Genomic DNA, 17,503 nt, shown 5'->3' on the forward strand with positions numbered 1-17,503 from the left:
GTCGCTGCCCGCTCTCCCCACCAGCGCTTCTTCCCTGGCGTGGGAGGCACCACACCCTCCTCTGCCCCATGCGGGGCCTGAAGGGGCCCCTTCAGATCACAGCCGCCACCACAGCCGCTGCCTCACACCGGAGGGCATGACACAGGGGTGGCTTTCCCAGCTGGCTGCCACACGGGAGCGCTAGATGCTTAGCCCGCCCCGTGGAGCGCTAGATGCTTAGCCCGCCCCGTGGAGAGACCTAAAATCAAGGCATGACTTAACAGCTTATTTTGTAAGAGAAAAGCTCAACCCAAAGGCAGATTGTTAGTTTGGACTTTATTGCAAGCAGAACTGCTATGATGTGCTTTTAGCACTGAAGTGAGTTCCAGGCTAAGAAGAGTAAGTGGCTTCTCTGCTTTCCCTCCCAAGCACAAGTGTATTCACCTTGCAGACTTGAATCACTGAAGATATAAGCCAGCTGTTACTCTCATTTTGGGAGACACCCTGTGGACAGCATGAAGACTGTCCCTGATGGAAGTCTTTAGTAAGCAGGAAGGAGTCAAGGTTAAAGAATGTGTTTGCTTAGCCTGGACTACAGTATTTTGGAAAATGAACCAAGCCTTGGGTTTTGCTCTGGAAGCCTGTCCTGCCTGCTTCTGTAATCTCGCGCTCTGCATCCAGATCTTGGCCCTTTATGGACACCACCGTCTGTTACTCTTACGATTCTCTGCTCTTTTGGGAGTTCAGACGCGGCACCTTATTTCACATCTAAGCTACCCTCTGCCATCCAGAAACGTAGTGGACCTGTAGAACTATATTGTTCTGCTAAACCTGTGACCACTCACATCTCAAGGTGGCATAATGGAAAAAATAGAACAAAAACATGGAATATATTAAGATTCATCAGGGTACTTTGACAGTTTTTTCTCTTAACTCCTTCCTTTCGAGTTACTACCAATGCATTTTCAACAACAGGTCCATGTTGTTGTAAGTGGCCCTGGAGCAGTATCCACAGCAGGTCTTGGTGATTTTGATTCATCCGCAAAGCATTTTATTACAGCAAAATAATAAAGGTGCTGGTTTCATTGGCTGCAGGGTACCAGAGAGTAACCCCAAAGCTGAGGAGTGCGCTAAAATCCAGGGGAAGAGGCTGAAACATTCCACAAAGAATTACTTAAGCCCTCCACAAGAACATCTTTAGATTTTGAATGTATCCTTAGCGGACAAGGGATCATATAAATGTGCAGCTTATAATCCGGCCACACATGAATTAAAAGTTGAACCCATTGGCCAAAAGCTCCTTGTGAGTCACCTTTCTTCAGATGATTTTGGCATTCTTCCCCTGCTCGTTCACAGGTATTAGCTGTTCATTCACATAGCCCTGTGCCTTTGGAGTGTGTGTTTAGTGGCATCCTGGCTCCTCAAGTGTGTTGGCTAAAGAACAGGCAGGATATTGCCCCGGGAAGCAACTGGAGAAGGTTGTGTTCTCATCTTGCCATAGATAGCATTGACCCAGTGGACTCTGGAAACGATTCCTGCATGGTGCGAAACAACTCTGGAGATGTAAAATATGTGGCATCCATGGTTAATGTACTTGAACACGCTCCTGCTCTAAGGGACTACAGGATCAGACAGTGTCTCTATTTTCCACAGAACACTTTATCTCTGATGCTTGTAGGAACCCAGCTGCCAAGTATAACTGGTTTCATAATGCGTGGCCTAATCATCCTTCCTCAAGACATTGAACTGCAGGAAATTGATGGAAATTCAGTGGGGTTATTATGCAAGGTACTAGGCTACACCAGTGTTTAGCAGATAATGAGATTGGATTTATGCAGTCTACTGGAAGACTTGAAATAGAAAAAGGCAATGGATTCAAGCAAGTTATAATTTTGACACCAGCAAGCACAAAAGTGGTAGATGGAGACTTTGTTACTCTGTCCTTCAGTGCCACGAGGCTGTTGGGTCCGGTCATTTGTTGGTATGACCGCCATGGATTGATAACCAGCCATCTCTCTTAAGTCCTTAGATCTAAATCCCAAAAGTCAAACTTACCAAGACCTGGAATCTTGGAGCTAGAGCCTGTCTACTTCATCATGTCCCAAGCTGGCTTGAGCCCTCTCCATACTCAGGCTGTGATGCGGGAGCATGTGGAGAAAAACATCTGTGAAGCTACAGATGAACATGGTACCATGCAGGCAGAAGCACCTCTCATGGTTGTTCTTTTTGAAACAAACAAAAGGAGAAATAGTCACACTTTATGTTGCTACCCAGAATAATGAAAAAAAATAAGAGATTGTTCAGAAACTGGATTATTCAGCTCATTTCCAGAGAAAGTACATCCCAGTGCAGTTTCTAGAAACATCAGAGAAAAATGCTAGTGGTATCTCTGTTCCTGAGGTCCCCACCAAAAGGAAGCCCTACAGACCCCCATACCAGTACATACAACCTGGTGTGGAGGGCAGGCAAGGAAAGTGGACTGCCCATCAATGCCTATTTTGTGAAGTATCAGAATCTGGACTATGAAGTTAATGTGATGGGAAGTTGGCACAGGGTTTGAATCCCAGGAAGTGAAAGTGAGCTTCATTTAGCTGAAATGGAGCCATCTGGTCTTTATGAACTCTTGATGGTTGCAAGAAGTGATGCAAGTGAAAACCCACCTGCCATGCTTACCTTCTGAACCAGCAAAGAAAAGACAGCATCATCAAAAAACACCCAGACGTCCTCTCAACTCGTAGGCACCCCCAAGTATCCTGTTGTTTCAGAAGCTGCAAACAACAATTTTGGAGTGGTGCTTACAGATTCATCTAGGCACAGTGGCGCTCCAGAGGCACCAGATCACCTGATTATCTCCACTGCATCAGAGACGTTGGTCTATGTCACTTGATTTCCTTGGGCAATTGGGAATTCTTCAATCGCTGCCTTCAAGGTCAAATATAAATGGATGAGGACCAGTGACTGGCTGGTGGCAGCTGAACATATCCTTCCTTCCAAAATTTCTGTGCAAGTTTGTAGTATAGAACCAGGTTCAACATACAAATTTTGGGTCACTGCTATCAACCATTATGAAGAGAGTTTTCAGAGATCAGCGTCTCATCCTTATCCGGTGACTGGGTTCCCCAGACTTTTTTCCAACTGTGCAATAACGGACCTCACATTGTATACACAGAGGCTGTCAGCGTTACTCAGATTGTGCTAATGTGGACATGCATTCCACGAAGTAACAACAACACTTCCATTCTTTTGTGTCTATTACTGACCCACAGATAATGACAACACCAATGTTTATAAGAGGGATGTTACAGAAGGTTCAAAGGAGTGGCACATGATTGGCCATCTGCTGTCAGAAACTTCCTATGGCATTAAAATGCAGCGCTTCAGTGAAGAAGAAAGTGAGTTTAGCAATGTGATGATCTGCGAGACTAAAGTGAAATGTGCTCCTGGAGCTTCTGAGTATCCGAAAGGCTTGAGTACCCCTCTGAATTCCTCAGGAAGTGAAGGAAATGCGAGGCCAGCAACCAGCCCTGACAGAAGCAGTGACATGTTATATCTGATCCTTGGCTGTATGCTGGGTGTCTTGGGCCTCATTCTTATGTTTTTCATTGAATCGTGCCTGTGGAAGAATCGCCAGCAGAATATCATACAGAAATATGATGCTCCAGGATACCTCTATCAAGGATGAGATATTAATGGACAGATGATGTAATAATACACCACTCTCTCAGGAGCAAATGAAATAAATGGAAGTGTTCATGGGGGTTTACTGAGCCACGGCGGTCTCAGCAGTGGCTGTTCCCACCTTCACCATAGGGTTCTCAATGGGGTCAGTGTAATTGTGAATGGGAGCTTAAATGGAGGATTTTACTCTGGGCACACCAACTCTCTTACAGCAATGGGAATGGCACTGGAGGTTGTAATCCTAAGCAAATTAATGCGGGATCAGAAAATTAAATGCTGTATGTTCTCACTTATAATTGGCAGCTAAGCATAGAATACAGAGAGACATCAGTATGGGCAAAGTAGACTCTGTGGTCTACTTGTGAGTGGACGGAGAGGGATGGGCTTAAGAAACTACTTATTGGAGGCGGACTCTACAACCGGACTCTCTTGTCTCTCACAGGGCATGCTCTGGGCAGCCCTGAACCCGCCGTGTTACATGTCCACTCCCCTCCGCCTGGAGGAGCGCTGCCGCGGGGGCGCGCCCCAGGTCCCCTACACTGAGCCCTGATGCCGGGCTCCAGTGTCAAGGTGCCAGAAGAACCAGGACCCAGCGCCCGCCTGACCTACCCAGCGCCTGCATCCTGGCCTGCAAGACACCGCGCCCTCCTCTGCCCTGCGTGGTGTGTGGAGGGACCCCTTCGGATCACAGCCGCTGCCGCCATAGCCGCCACCATAGCAGCCGCCATCGTAGTAGCCGCCGCGGGCGTCGGAGGGAAGGATCTGAGGGGGGCTTTCCCAGCCGGTGGCCCCACAGTGACTCTGGATGCTTAGCCCGCCCGGCCGAGAGATCTAAAATCAAGACATGACTTAACAGCTTATCTTGTAGGAGAACAGCTCAACCCAAAGGCAGATTGCTAGTCTGGACTTTATTACAAGCGGGACTGCGGTGATGTTTATAACACTGAAGTGAACTCCATTGTAAGTACAGAAAGTGGCTTCTCTGCTTTCCCCCCCGAAGCACAATCATATACACCTTGCAGACTTGAAACACTGAAGATGTAAGCCAACTGTTACTCTGACTTTTGGAGACTCCCTGTGGACAGCATGAAGACTGATCAAAGTCTTTAGTAAACAGAAAGGAGCCAAGGTTAAGGAATGCGTCTGATTACCCTGAATTGTAGTACCTTGGAAAGTGAATCAAGGCCTGGGTTTTGCTCTGGAAGCCTGCCTTGCCTGCTTCTGTAATCTGGCGCTCTGCATGTGAATCTTGGGCCCATATGGACATTGCTGTATGTTACTGTCATGACTCTCTGCTCTTCCATGAGTTCAGACTTGGCACCTGATTTTACTTCTGAGCCACTCTCTACCGTCCAGAAACGTGGTGGACCTGTAGAACTACATTGTTCTGCCAAACCTGTGACCACTCATAGCTCATGGTTGCATAATGGAAAATAGTAGGATAGAAACATGGAACATATAAAGATTCATCAGAGAACTTTGACAATTCTTTCTCTTAACTCCTCTCTTTTGAGTTTCTACCAATCCCTTGCCAAAAATAGCGTTGGTATTATTTTGAGTGGCCCTGTAACAGTGTCCGTGGCAGTTTTTGGTGATTTTGGTTCATCCACAAAGTGTGTTATTACAGAGGAGGAAAAAAGTGCTGTCAGGATAATAGAAACGATGTCATCTGCGTTCGCACAGAAAATCCAGAAGAGTTCAGCAGAGGAGACAGCTGTGTCTATTCAGAAACGGACAGCAACAATTTACATTGGTATCCTCTTATTTTGCCACCTATCTCAGAGGACGGTGCTGAAAAGACAACATGGCCTCCGCCTGGTATTCCTTTGGACAGCCCCTCAGGGGTCCTCCAGCGTCCCCAGGAAAGTGGAGGATGTGCAAACAACCAGTCATCTTCTGACTTCAAGCCTGTAACCAACTGCACAAAACAGGCCTGGGAGTGAGCTGTGTGAAGGATCTTAATTCAAATCGGAGAAAATCATTCTTTATTTTTTTTTTTTTTGCAGTATAATGTCATGTGAATGTGTCTTAAAATGTGTGCCCTTTTATATTATTTATGCCTGAAAAGTTTTCTTACCCGTTGCTTCCTTGCTCTCAGTAAGAAACAACCTTGTTTTGCATAGCTTTCAATCACCTGGAGGGCAGAGGGATCATTCCAAATTTTCTAACAACTGTAGTGGCAGTAAGAACTCCTCATGCAACTGATTCCATCTCTTGGCTGCTTCAGCGCAGAGGAAATGCAGCGGCCAATTGAAAGTTGCCAGCAGTCAGGTTTTCAGATGGAAAACCGTCTTTCAATAGTGTATTATCAGACTTTCTGAGAACACTTTGAAGTCAACTACAGTTGTTTATAATAGCAGACCTGACTGATGAATTTTAAAAGAGTGCCTTCCACTAAAGTGGTGATGTGACCAGACAACATTCTCTCTATCTGCACGTGGGCACAAGTGATGTTCAGTCTTCTAGTCACTAGTCATAAGCAGTGTCGTGGACATGGTAGAGTGTAAGATGTAGTTGAATGATTGCAGTATGCGGAAAAGGAACCCAGGCCAGAGAGACAAATAATGCTTTAGTATCCCTCTGCTTTAAAATTACATTGATTCCTAAAATGGCCGGTATGGGGCTATTTTTGACTGTTTCTAAGAGTAGGAACAAAATAAGACTTGAAGTCGTGGCTTGAAAAGAAAGATCCACATTTTCAGAAGAAAAAAGGGGAGGGCTGCAGGGAGCCTCTCTTGGAGGGAGCTCTTCCGTCTGCTCCATTAGCCTAGGAGCATGCTCATGGTGTCACACTGCCAGAAACTAGTCATTCTCTCACTTCCAACAGGGGCAACAGCCTGAAGGTGTGAGTGTCAGAAAATACTTATTTTGGAAGGAAAGGTGTTTGTCGTTGTTGTTGTTTATTTTCTGAAGTTTCCTGAATTTTTTCCAGAATGTCTTCCTTTTAAACAGGCACCTAAAGCCCTGGTCAGCAGAACTCCTGACCACTGCTGCCTCTGAGTGACAAGGACATTGGAGCTGTCTTTGGATTGATCTTCTCCACATTAATAAATCATTATGATATAATATTTAAAAACTACCTACTGGGTACTATGCTGACTACCAAGGTGACAGGATCCGTATTCCAATGACAAGGTTAATGGAGACATACAATTCTATAGTCATTTATATTTTAATAGCATTATACTCTTTTAACCATCCTCACCTTGTATACAATCTCATTGTATATTAGGATTCAGCTATTAGAGCAATAAGGAAGAATGGATAAATACAGTCAGCTTTTTGTTTTGTTTTGTTTTGTTTTTGAGACAGGTTCTCACTCTGTCGCCCAGGTTGGAGTGCAGTGGTAAGATCACGCCTCACTGCAGTGTCGACCTCCCCAGATCAAGCAGTCCTCCGACCTCAGCCCCCCAAATAGCTGGATACAGGCTGAGCTGACATGGCTGAGTAATTTTGTTGTTGCCATTGTTGGAGAGACAGGGTCTCACCTTGTTGCCCAGGCTTCTCTCCAACTCCTGGCTCAAGTGATCCTCCCACCTCAGACTCTAAAAGTGCTGGGACTATATATATATATAAAATATATGAAAAATAGTGCTTGGAAAATAAGCTTACTAATTGAAATATATATATATGAATGACTGCTTTGAAATATATATATATTATATACATGCACACACATATAAATGTATATATATATATATATACAACCTTCATCTGAGAGTAGGTATGCTTTTGGCTTCTGAGATGAACATATTCACAATGATAAATATTTACTATGAATTCAGCTAAACGTGAAACTCAGCAATATTCGTATCTATTTACCTCTATTTCTACCTAAATCTGTATTTCAAAAGTTGTGGCTAAGCCTTCCTAGTTAGTTAGATTTTTATCCTTTACCATTTAATGTGTGTGTGGTTTGGAGACTGCTTTCACAGATCAGGAAGTTGACAATTATGTCCCACATTCAGCGGACTAACAGCTCAGAGATCCTCTCTCTGGTTACTGCTACGACAGTGCATGGTCAGTCTTCCAGATCACCGGAGACGATTGTGATTTTATTTTTAGGTCTAGCTTCTAGGAATCACTCCCTGGAACAGAAGAATTTATTGTTCACCCAGTGTTCACTCAGAATTTGTGCTTTAGCTCTTCAGCCAGTAGGGCTAAATGCTCTTTATTGATGAATCAGTGGTTAGCTTGGGGAGTGCTTACAAATTTGTCCACGTTATACCTTGATTGCTCTTGAGTGGGTGCAGGCTGGCACAGATACACAGCCTTCCAGATCTCCAGAAATTAGTGATCCAAAGACACTTTTTCTTGGCTTTCTCTTTGCCTGGTTTTCTCTGGTGAACTTCTGGCTGGCTGTCAGAAGTTTGTTCGTTGGTACAAAGCAGGCTAAAGATTCCAAGCTCCTCTTTAATGTTCCTAACCGAGGTCTCCATTGTTTTTGACGATGCCCTTGGGAATGTACCTTTTCATGACTGATTCAAAATCAATCATTAATGAGAGGCATTGAGCAAAGCTCTCAGTTTTTACGGCCTGTCAGTCCTCCTACATGAATCTCTGCATCACTGCAAAGGAGTTGACAGTGGCTTCTCTAGCACTCACACACGCTCTACAAGTCTGTGCTGGAGTAGGTAGGGGGATGGTGTTTTGTCTTATCCCTTGAGGGATGGAAGATACAGCCAGTGGGAAACTTGGGCATAGCAACGCTAGACCTGCTGTTCGGGGTGGAGATTCTACCCTATCAGTGGAGGTTGTATGTGCATTATCTCATCCAGTCCTCACAACTACAAGAGAAACATATTTCTCTCATAAACTTATAAGAACAGCCAATTCAACTGAAGTTTAAATTATTGGCCATATTTATGCCAGGCATGGTGGCTCACGCCTATAATTCCCAGTACTTTGAGAGGCTGAGGTGGGAGGATCACTTTCTCTTACAATTGTAGGACAGAATAAGAAAATTCACTTAAAATTTGATTATCCACTGCCTGTATCTAGTATTCCTTCTATTAATTCAAGTCATTGTTTATGAAGGAATTTTCATATTTTTGTGAATTATTCTTAAACATTAAGAACTATTCTTATGAAGGGGCAATCATAAAGTAATTCATGTTCAAGAACACATTTTAAGACACAGATTATTCTTATAATGAAAGAGAGAGTAACACAAATAATTTAAATTTCAGTTGAATTGGCTGTATTTAGGCCTCGCCTCGTGGCTTATGCCTATAGTCCCAGCACTGTTAGAGGCTGAGGTGGGAGGATGACTTGAGCCAGGAGCTTGAGAGAAGCCTGGGCAACCAGGTGAGACCCTCTCTCTCTAGCAACAGCAAGAACAAAATTACTCAGGCATGACAGTTCAGCCTATAGTCCAGCTATTTGGGAGGCTGAGGTCGGAGGATTGCTTGATCTGGGGAGGTCGAGGCTGCAGCGAGCCGTGATCTCACCAGTACACTCCAACCTGGGCGACAGAGTGAGAGCCTGTGTCAAAAACAAAACAAAACAAAACAAAAGCAAAAAGCTGACCGTATTTAATCATTCTTCTTTATTGCTCTAATAGTAATATTCTAATATACAATGAGATTATATACAAGATGAGGATGGTTAAAACAGTATAATGCTATTAAAACATAAATGACTACAGAATTGTATGTTTGCATTACTCCTATCCTTGAAATAACCCATTACGTAACCCATCTGTCATTAAACTTTTGGATCAGAGTTACTCTTTATAAATGGAGTTGGCCTTTTTTAGACTTTGTTCTCAGCAATCCTCATTAAAGTAGGCATTCCTAGATTGCTTTAAATAAATTCAAAAAACACATATCAGAAACTTTTGATATGTTTGTTGTGTGCCATATTGCCAGCAATTAGATTAAATGCTAGAAAATACACCATGAAATATGATATTTGATATACAGTTGGACCTCCCTATGAATGGGTTCGGCACCCATGGATTCAACTCATCATGGATTAAAAAATTTCAGGAAAGAAATGGAATGATTACCTTTTCACTGAACATGTGCAGACTTTTTTTGCTCGTCATTATTCCCTAAATAATACAGTGTAACAACTACTTACATAGCATTTACATTGCATTAAGTATTTTAAGTAATCTAGAGATTATTAAAGTACATTAGAGGATGTGCTTAGGCTACATGAAAATACTTCCTCATCTTTTGTAAGGACATCTGAGGATTATTAGCATCTAAGGATTTTGGTATCTGTGGGGAGTCCTGGATCCAATTTCCAGTCGATACTTTAGGAAAGTCTTCATACAAAATTAACACAATAAAAATATAGGTATTTCTGATAATAAGGATATTTTACTGTACATGTATTTTAAAAACTTCAAACACCTAAATAAATGTGCAGTTTTCTTAAAATGTAATGAGGCTTCTGAGTATTCTGTATTTTCTGAAGCAAAAAGTGGGTCTTACTTTCTATTCTGGTAATGACATGTTCCCAGGTAACTGTCTGTAGGATGCCATCCATGAAATTACTAAAATCTTACAGGTTTTCAGCCTTTTTATCTGTATCATTGTCACTCTCTTAAGATCTGTGTCCATCAATAGTTTGTTCCTGAGCTAAAGAAAATTGACTGAGCCTATCAATTGGATAAGCAGTCCAATTTATAACTTTATTAAATAATATTTCTCAGTATCCCTGTTGATTTTGGTTACATTCAGTAGTCAAAATCAAAAGGAATACAGGGGTAAACTTGGTAGCCTTTTAAACAGTTGTATCATATGTTTTTATCAATTATTTTGTGCATTTATTCTTTTATTCAAACTGACAATTAATGAATGTTAGTTGTATTTTAAGCATTGTGTACTTTCTTGGAATATACCTGTGTGTAGTACAAACACAATCCTTTTCTTGTAACCTGAGAAGCAGAAAAGATGCCTACTATTACACTGTGAGTTTTACAAAGAAAAGTGTAAGGTTTTCTGAGTCTTTAAAACAAATAGCCTAATCTAGTCCAGGAGCTAAAGAAAGAATTCCCTGAAGAAATGTTGGAACTTACACTTGATGAAATGGGACTTGCAGATGTGGAACAGAGAAAAGAAAATTCCAGTTCAGGGGGAAGAAACCTGTGCTCTTGCATTAACCCATCAGTTTGGATAAACACACTCGGGTATTCATTTACCTGGGCTGGCTTGGAAATCAAGGGAAAGAAAAGATACAGCATAAAAGAAAAGACATGCGCAGTATTCTAAGAGAGAGTAGTTTAATGAAAATCAAAACAAATGTATACCTCCACACTTTTAAAAATGGTACAAAGTTTCATAGAAAAAGATAAAGAATGTCAAGTATTCAGTAGGTTAGCATTCTCAGAAGTTGGTGTTTCTGATACCTTTAGTCATGTTACTGACCTATCTCTGATTCTTTGAGTGCAAATCCAAGAAAGCAAAGCAAAGCAAAGCAAAGCACAGTTGTAAGAGGGTAAGGGAAAGAACCAGAGAGGCTACAGATGAGAAAACTCTTGGCCACATTAACAAAGCTTACTATGCCACATTCATCATCTAGAAACACCCCAATCTGGCCTAGATGTCTTTCTGGATACTGAAATAATAGTGGGGAAGAGGTCTTGAGATGACACCGGTAGCCTTCTTGACACAAAAAAGTAGAAAAATTTTCTTGAAGTTAACCAGCATGTCATTTCTCATTGGGCAAGAATCATTGCAAAATCCAACAGCCCAGTGCCAACACTGCCCAACATCCACCTCTCAGTAATATCTTCCAAGGGTGAATGGCAGGGCTCGCCATCAGGAAAACACTTAGATTTTGTTGGAGTTGGGGCAATGTTGAGATGATCAGAACCAAAGAGTAGCTGTCTCAGAAATTCAAACAACGGGAATGTACCAAGTGGTTATTTTATTATCCCAGGAAATATGCACTGCAGGAATAAGAAAACAGTCACATGAAAACATAGTGTTATAAACTTCTAATGGATGTGAGCTTTACATAGTGTCTACGTATGCCAGGTTATCCCTGGAAATATAGGTCAGGACAGCAGGCACATAAAAGAAGAAATACGTCCTTAGATTTAACCATTGTGCTATTCTTCCTTATCGAGGAGTCCTTACAGACTCTCAGAGCCTAGTCCCAAGAGTTGTCCACATCCAGCTCCCAGTAGTGTTTGCCAGAGGAGAATACCCAGGCTCCCCATGCAGCAAAATAGCCAGATCTGTCAGAATGCAAAGATTCAGGTCTAAACCTCAAACTTCTCACATCCTCAAACAGCCTGATATTGTAATTGGTTACTTCCCAAGTGAAGGAATTTTCCACGGTGGAAAAAAGAGAATGTTCCAGTGAAAAGCAGTTTATAAATTCTTATGTTCAGATAAGAAAGAGATTCTCACTAGAAAACACAGGTCAAGATTAGAAAGAAACTTCTGTCTGGAAAAATGTTGGAATCAAAGAGTGTTAGGATATCTGCACAAGTAAACGCCTAAACTTCAATGATCGCAATTTCTATAAACTCCAAAAGTATAAAGGGGAGGAAGGTCATGTCTATGTCTAGTTAGCGACCATTCATAACAACTGAAAAACTGGAAGCTCTTGCACTGAAGCCAAGTCCATAGCAATAAAATTAACATTCATTGTCTCTTCTCTGTCAGGGCAGAGCAGGAGGCTTGGGACAGGAGATGAGGTGGGAAGCCATCCTTAAACCCAAATAAGAAAGTTATCACTTTGCCGGAAATATTATAATCTGCCACTTAAACTAGTCAATTCATACTTAAAGAGAAAATCTGACTCTGCCTTCTGAAAAGTGCAGCTTCCTTGCAAGAATTATCTGACTTTCATTCCAGATTCAGGCACAGACATCTTTTACCTGCTGGGTTTATCATGATCTATCCTGGAGTTCTATCTAAGGCCTCATCAACCAACAAATCACGTTCCTATCGTTCACAGATTCTCAGTTTTTGCATTGTTATATAAGTTACCCGTGTATGCTTTAGTTGATTAAATTGCACACGATTAAAATTATAAATGCTATGAAACTTCACCTGAAATGTATTTAAAAAAACACTGTCACTCAAATCAGTCATTACCTGCACTGAATTTGAAATTGAAATGTCCTGAATTAATTCAGGTCTGTATACTTCCTGTAATAATTGTATACAGGAAATTGTATCACGGTTGAACCATACAAGAATGGTTCTACATCCTAAAGGGCCCTTCTGCATGTTTTACTTTCCTAAGAAATTTGTTATATGGCTGGTTCCACCATCTTTTATTTAGTTTTGTCTGTTTGATGACAATGAAACTATAAATATAAATACCTATTCACAGGCCATTTTCTTCTAGATGAAAGATCATTACACTGAGAAAGCTGCCCATAGAAAACCAGAATTGAAGGCATTGCATGTGGATCCCACCAAGAGGGTGACACTCACCTAGAAAGCGGTTGAACCTATCCGCCAGCCCAGTGATGGGCCCTGTAGTGAGCTCTGGATTCACAGGCTGCGGCATGTGCAGCAGCACGGACTCACTCCTGCAAGGAAGTAGGTTGAGTTGGTTAGGTTTCTGATGTCTGTGTTTAAGAAACAGATTCCAACAGAAAATGCTTCATTCAAACCCACTTCTGATATTGTAATGTACCTCCACAATCCTAGGATGGGTTTCTGGCTCTTAGGGTATCTTTCTAACTCTTCACTCCATATCTAACCTACTGCCACTGAAAGATAAATGCCTCTCTCCCTATCTGCCACCAAATAGCTGATCTCTAATTATGACTCTGAATCCTAAAAAGAGGCAATCGTATTCTAGCAACTTCTGCATTGAACTCTTCAAAACATAACCGCCTGAGTTACTTGGAAAAGTAAGAAAAGGTTAATGTCTGATAAAAGACATAGGTAACATTCAACACACAACACAAACACATGAGTACACACACACACCCACACAATCACAATGACACATTGTGGTGTTAGTAAATTATGTTTTCACTTTGTTGGAAACAGCTTGATGTTTTTCATACCATGCCTTGTGCTCCAGCTTGCACTGATGGCCAATAACATACCTTGCCACCATGTCTCCCAAATCCTGTAGAGAGAGACAGAAAAAAAAATGACTTCTTTAGAAAGTTGTTATTCCTGTTGGGTGAGGTGGCTCACACCTGTAATCCTAGCACTTTGGGAGGCCAAGGTGGATAGATCAGATGAAGTCAGGAGTTCCAGACTAGCTCGGACAACATGGCAAAAACAAATCTCTACTAAAAATACAAAAAAATTAGCTGTGTGCGGTGGTGCGTACCTTTATTCCCAGATACTAGGGAGGCTGAGGTAGGAGAATTGCTTGAACCAGGGAGGCAGAACTTGCAGTGAGCTGAGATTGGGCCACTGGACTTCAGCCTGGATGACAGAAGACTCTGTCTCAAACAAACAAACAAACCAACAAACAAACAAGTTGCTATTCTGAGGATCTGCTCTTTAGGTTTTGAAAACTTTAGAATTACCACATACTATCACTGCAACAGTTTTAAAATGTATTCTCATCTCTAACACTTATTATACCGGTAAGACCTATTGACATAATCTATTTCTGATAGATTCAGGAACCTAAATTAGAGTGAGAGAGAAAGGTGTGAGTAGTGACTGCGCATTGCTGCAGCTGTCTACAATGTGGTCTTTTTCAGGGCTAGTCCCCGAAGGGTAATGTGGCTCAAATCAAGAGCATTTCAAACCTACGACTTCCCAAAAGGAGGAAGAAGGAAATGTTAGCTTTTCCCTAATTTCTTTGTATTATCCTATGGAAACAAAAATAGAATTTTCACATGAATTTTTTTCTTCCAGAGTTTGAATGAAATGTGCTGGAGGAGGAAGCTTGTGGTAGAAAACGTTCTATGGAAATCTAGTTGCACAATTCCATAAAGCTTTCTTTCAGTCCTTACCTGGAGCAGTTCCACATCTGGTTTATGACACATTTCCATTAGTTCCTGATACATTTCTTTCAAGTGTTTACTCTTGATCCATGTTGATCCAGCTTCTCTGCAGTTGCTGAAAAATCTCTTGGTATTCCTCGTTCAGTCTCTCTAAATGTTGCTTTTCTCCTTTATGGAGAGCTGGATGCAGCTTCCTATACTTATTCCTGATCATCTGTGCCCAAAAAACCACATCGCTCTGTAGGGACATGGCTTTGTAGGCTAAATGCTTAGGTCTACTTCCACCTCACAGAACACACAAATTCATCCTCCTCATTCCTTCTTTTATTTTCCACCCTTTACAAACAGGATGATGAGTTAAGCAAGACCTTCCTTCAAAATTTATGTAATTCATTAATTCTCGAACACCTGCGAAAAAGCCCTTTAGATTTAAATGTTTAAATATATGTCCTCTTAAATCTGAAATACCATTAGAAAACAACTAAAATTTATGATTGATTGTTAAATTGTCATCAATAATATATATAATCTTTGTTATTCAATTAGTTTGTAGTCTCAAACATTTGTACTTCACAGTGCAAACAATCACTCTAAGTAGAGATGCTGTTAGTATATTATAATCAGGATCAGAAGCCATCACACGGAAAGGATCTTAGTAAAAAATTTAACCCCCACCTCTCAAACCGACTACTTATTTTCTGTCTCCCATCTTTCTTCCTTCAAAAGCCACAGGCTCTGAATTGCCCTGCCATTCTGAGAACATGAATCTCCATTCCATTGTGTTTCTCCTCTCAATATTGACATATTTATTCTCTCACTCCCCCGGTCATTTGTTGTCCCTTCTCCTCAGCTTTTCATCGTGTTACATTTTCTCCTACTTGAGCTGGCATCATCTGGGTCCTTTGATGTCAGATTTCACCAGCACAGGCACATTTCTTAAATTACTGATCCCACCTGCTTTTTTACCCCTGGACAACATCATATTCACCATTAAATGCCTTTATTCCTCAATTATATACTATTTAATCAATATTACATAATTCGTTTATACAGAAATCTCTGCCTGAAATACTTACAAATTTTAAGCATCTACTTGTCCTTCAGAATTTATATCTATTTTTATTTATCTGAAAAGCATTTACAGAAAACCTGCACAATTGTTATATTGAACAGTCTGGTTGTTTTCCAGCCTACGAATAAACACATGACAAAATCTGGTATATGAAAATTTCAACTCAAGTTGCTAATATAAATGCTCTCAGCATGCCTGTCTCAAGCTGGTCGTGAGGACTCCTGGTGTCATACTTACCCTCCAGAGGAAGGCTGTTCTTCTCTCCTCACTTAGATTTCTCTGATTTTCTTGAATCTTTTTCCATAAAATCCTCATTTGCTTTATGAACTTCTCCTGCAAAAGAATTACTAGGTTGAACAACAGAAAATGAAACACCATAAATTCCACACTCTGAGTGGTATACACAAGCAAGGGACATAATACATAAATACATTAGAAAGGGGAAAGAAAAACAAATTTTTCACTGCTCATCCTCAATGGATATTTTTCAGTTTGAGGTTTCGGAAGGCAGAACAGATTAGGGAACTGAAAAGTGAAGATTTCCTGTAACTTGGCATTAGCATCCTGCTTCAGAACCCACTATGCTAGCCCCCAGATTTTGTAGTGTGCTAGTCCCATACTCGTTTGTCCAATAATATTGAATATATTTCCAAAATACGTTTCTTTGCGCTAGTAGTTTTGGTGGCTTTTCAATGCCTTTAGCATTGAACTGTAGAATCAATAATAATGACATTTACTTGTTCACTCTCTGTTTGGGTCCAAGCTTCATGAAGGAAGGTAGAGTTGCACATTTTATTCAAAATTTCATCATTGGTACCTAGAACAGCACCTGGCACTCAGTAAAGAATGGAGTAATCACCATGATGATTCTCATCGTCCTTCTAATCTCTTTAACTCTGCCACCTTCCAGCTTTCAGGTGATCGCAGAACTATCTCTTACCTGGTGTTCCTCAGCTGCCTCTTCAGTGGGATAGTGTTTGTGAGCCCCGTGCTCCTGAGAGGTGGCGCACAGCAAGCAGAGCAGACTCTTGTCCATGTCAGAGAACATCTTCTTTGTTTCCGTGTGGTCCCACGTGTTTGTTTCTCCGAGCTCAGGAATTGCCAGAGACTGGCTTTTCTCGCAGTGGTCACTAAGTTCTTCAGAAGAATTTTGGTTTTGAAGTCCTTGTTCAGTGATGGTTCCCTGCACGCAGGGCAGTTGTCAGGACTTCAGGCTTCTTCCCAGGAAAGGCAGAGACAGGGCCTACAGAAGCTGTGCCCACAGCAGACAGTGGCAGGGTCTACCAGGTAGTTCAGGCAGATGACGCAGGTGAGTTCCTTCTGGAAGGCATGTGAGAAGTCTGAGTCCATTTTCCTAAGGAAAGAAAACCACAAGAATTTAATCTTCTACCCTGGAGAGACAAAGGTCCAAGCAAAGTTTGAATCAGGTTGCAATTGAATAATATCCTTTCTTTCTAGAGAAGAATAGGCTTTGATTTGCAACAACAGAGATAGGAAAAATAGAAAACCAAGGCACTAAGAGATATCGACCTCTGTAAGAAAACGTGACTGTTCTCCAATCAACACAGGGCCAGCTTTCCAAACTCTATTTTCTTGCATAGAAGAATGTCGTATTTTTTGAGGGGTTAGTGTCCACAAAATTGCTTGGGCTTCAAAGGTTTCATCAACCTGTAAACTCAAGGGTTGAGTCTCGAATTGTCTGAGAATCAGTAACACTCTTAATTGCCAGTGATTGGTTTAGAGAAGGCAAGCGAACTAAGCTCTTCTACTGTCACTTTTTCATTTAACTGTAACAACCATCCATCGTGACTTTTCCAGAAGGACCTTGCTTGAAAATGTTAGAGCAGAACTCATACTTAGAGTCAAATCAGAAAAAGCTA

The 17,503-nt window shown here is 41.5% G+C and overlaps 2 pseudogenes; one reads left to right on the forward strand and one right to left on the reverse strand.

Moving 5' to 3' along the window:
- The first annotated feature begins 647 nt into the window (after positions 1–647).
- Positions 648–4,207, forward strand: LOC129485388 (cell adhesion molecule-related/down-regulated by oncogenes-like; annotated as a pseudogene).
- Positions 4,208–11,028: 6,821 nt separating this feature from the next.
- LOC129485389 (tripartite motif-containing protein 43-like) lies at positions 11,029–16,973 on the reverse strand (annotated as a pseudogene).
- Between the last annotated feature and the right edge of the window lie 530 nt (positions 16,974–17,503).

Source organism: Symphalangus syndactylus, chromosome 6 (genome assembly GCF_028878055.3).
Source record: "Symphalangus syndactylus isolate Jambi chromosome 6, NHGRI_mSymSyn1-v2.1_pri, whole genome shotgun sequence".
NCBI classification, from domain to species: domain Eukaryota; kingdom Metazoa; phylum Chordata; class Mammalia; order Primates; family Hylobatidae; genus Symphalangus; species Symphalangus syndactylus.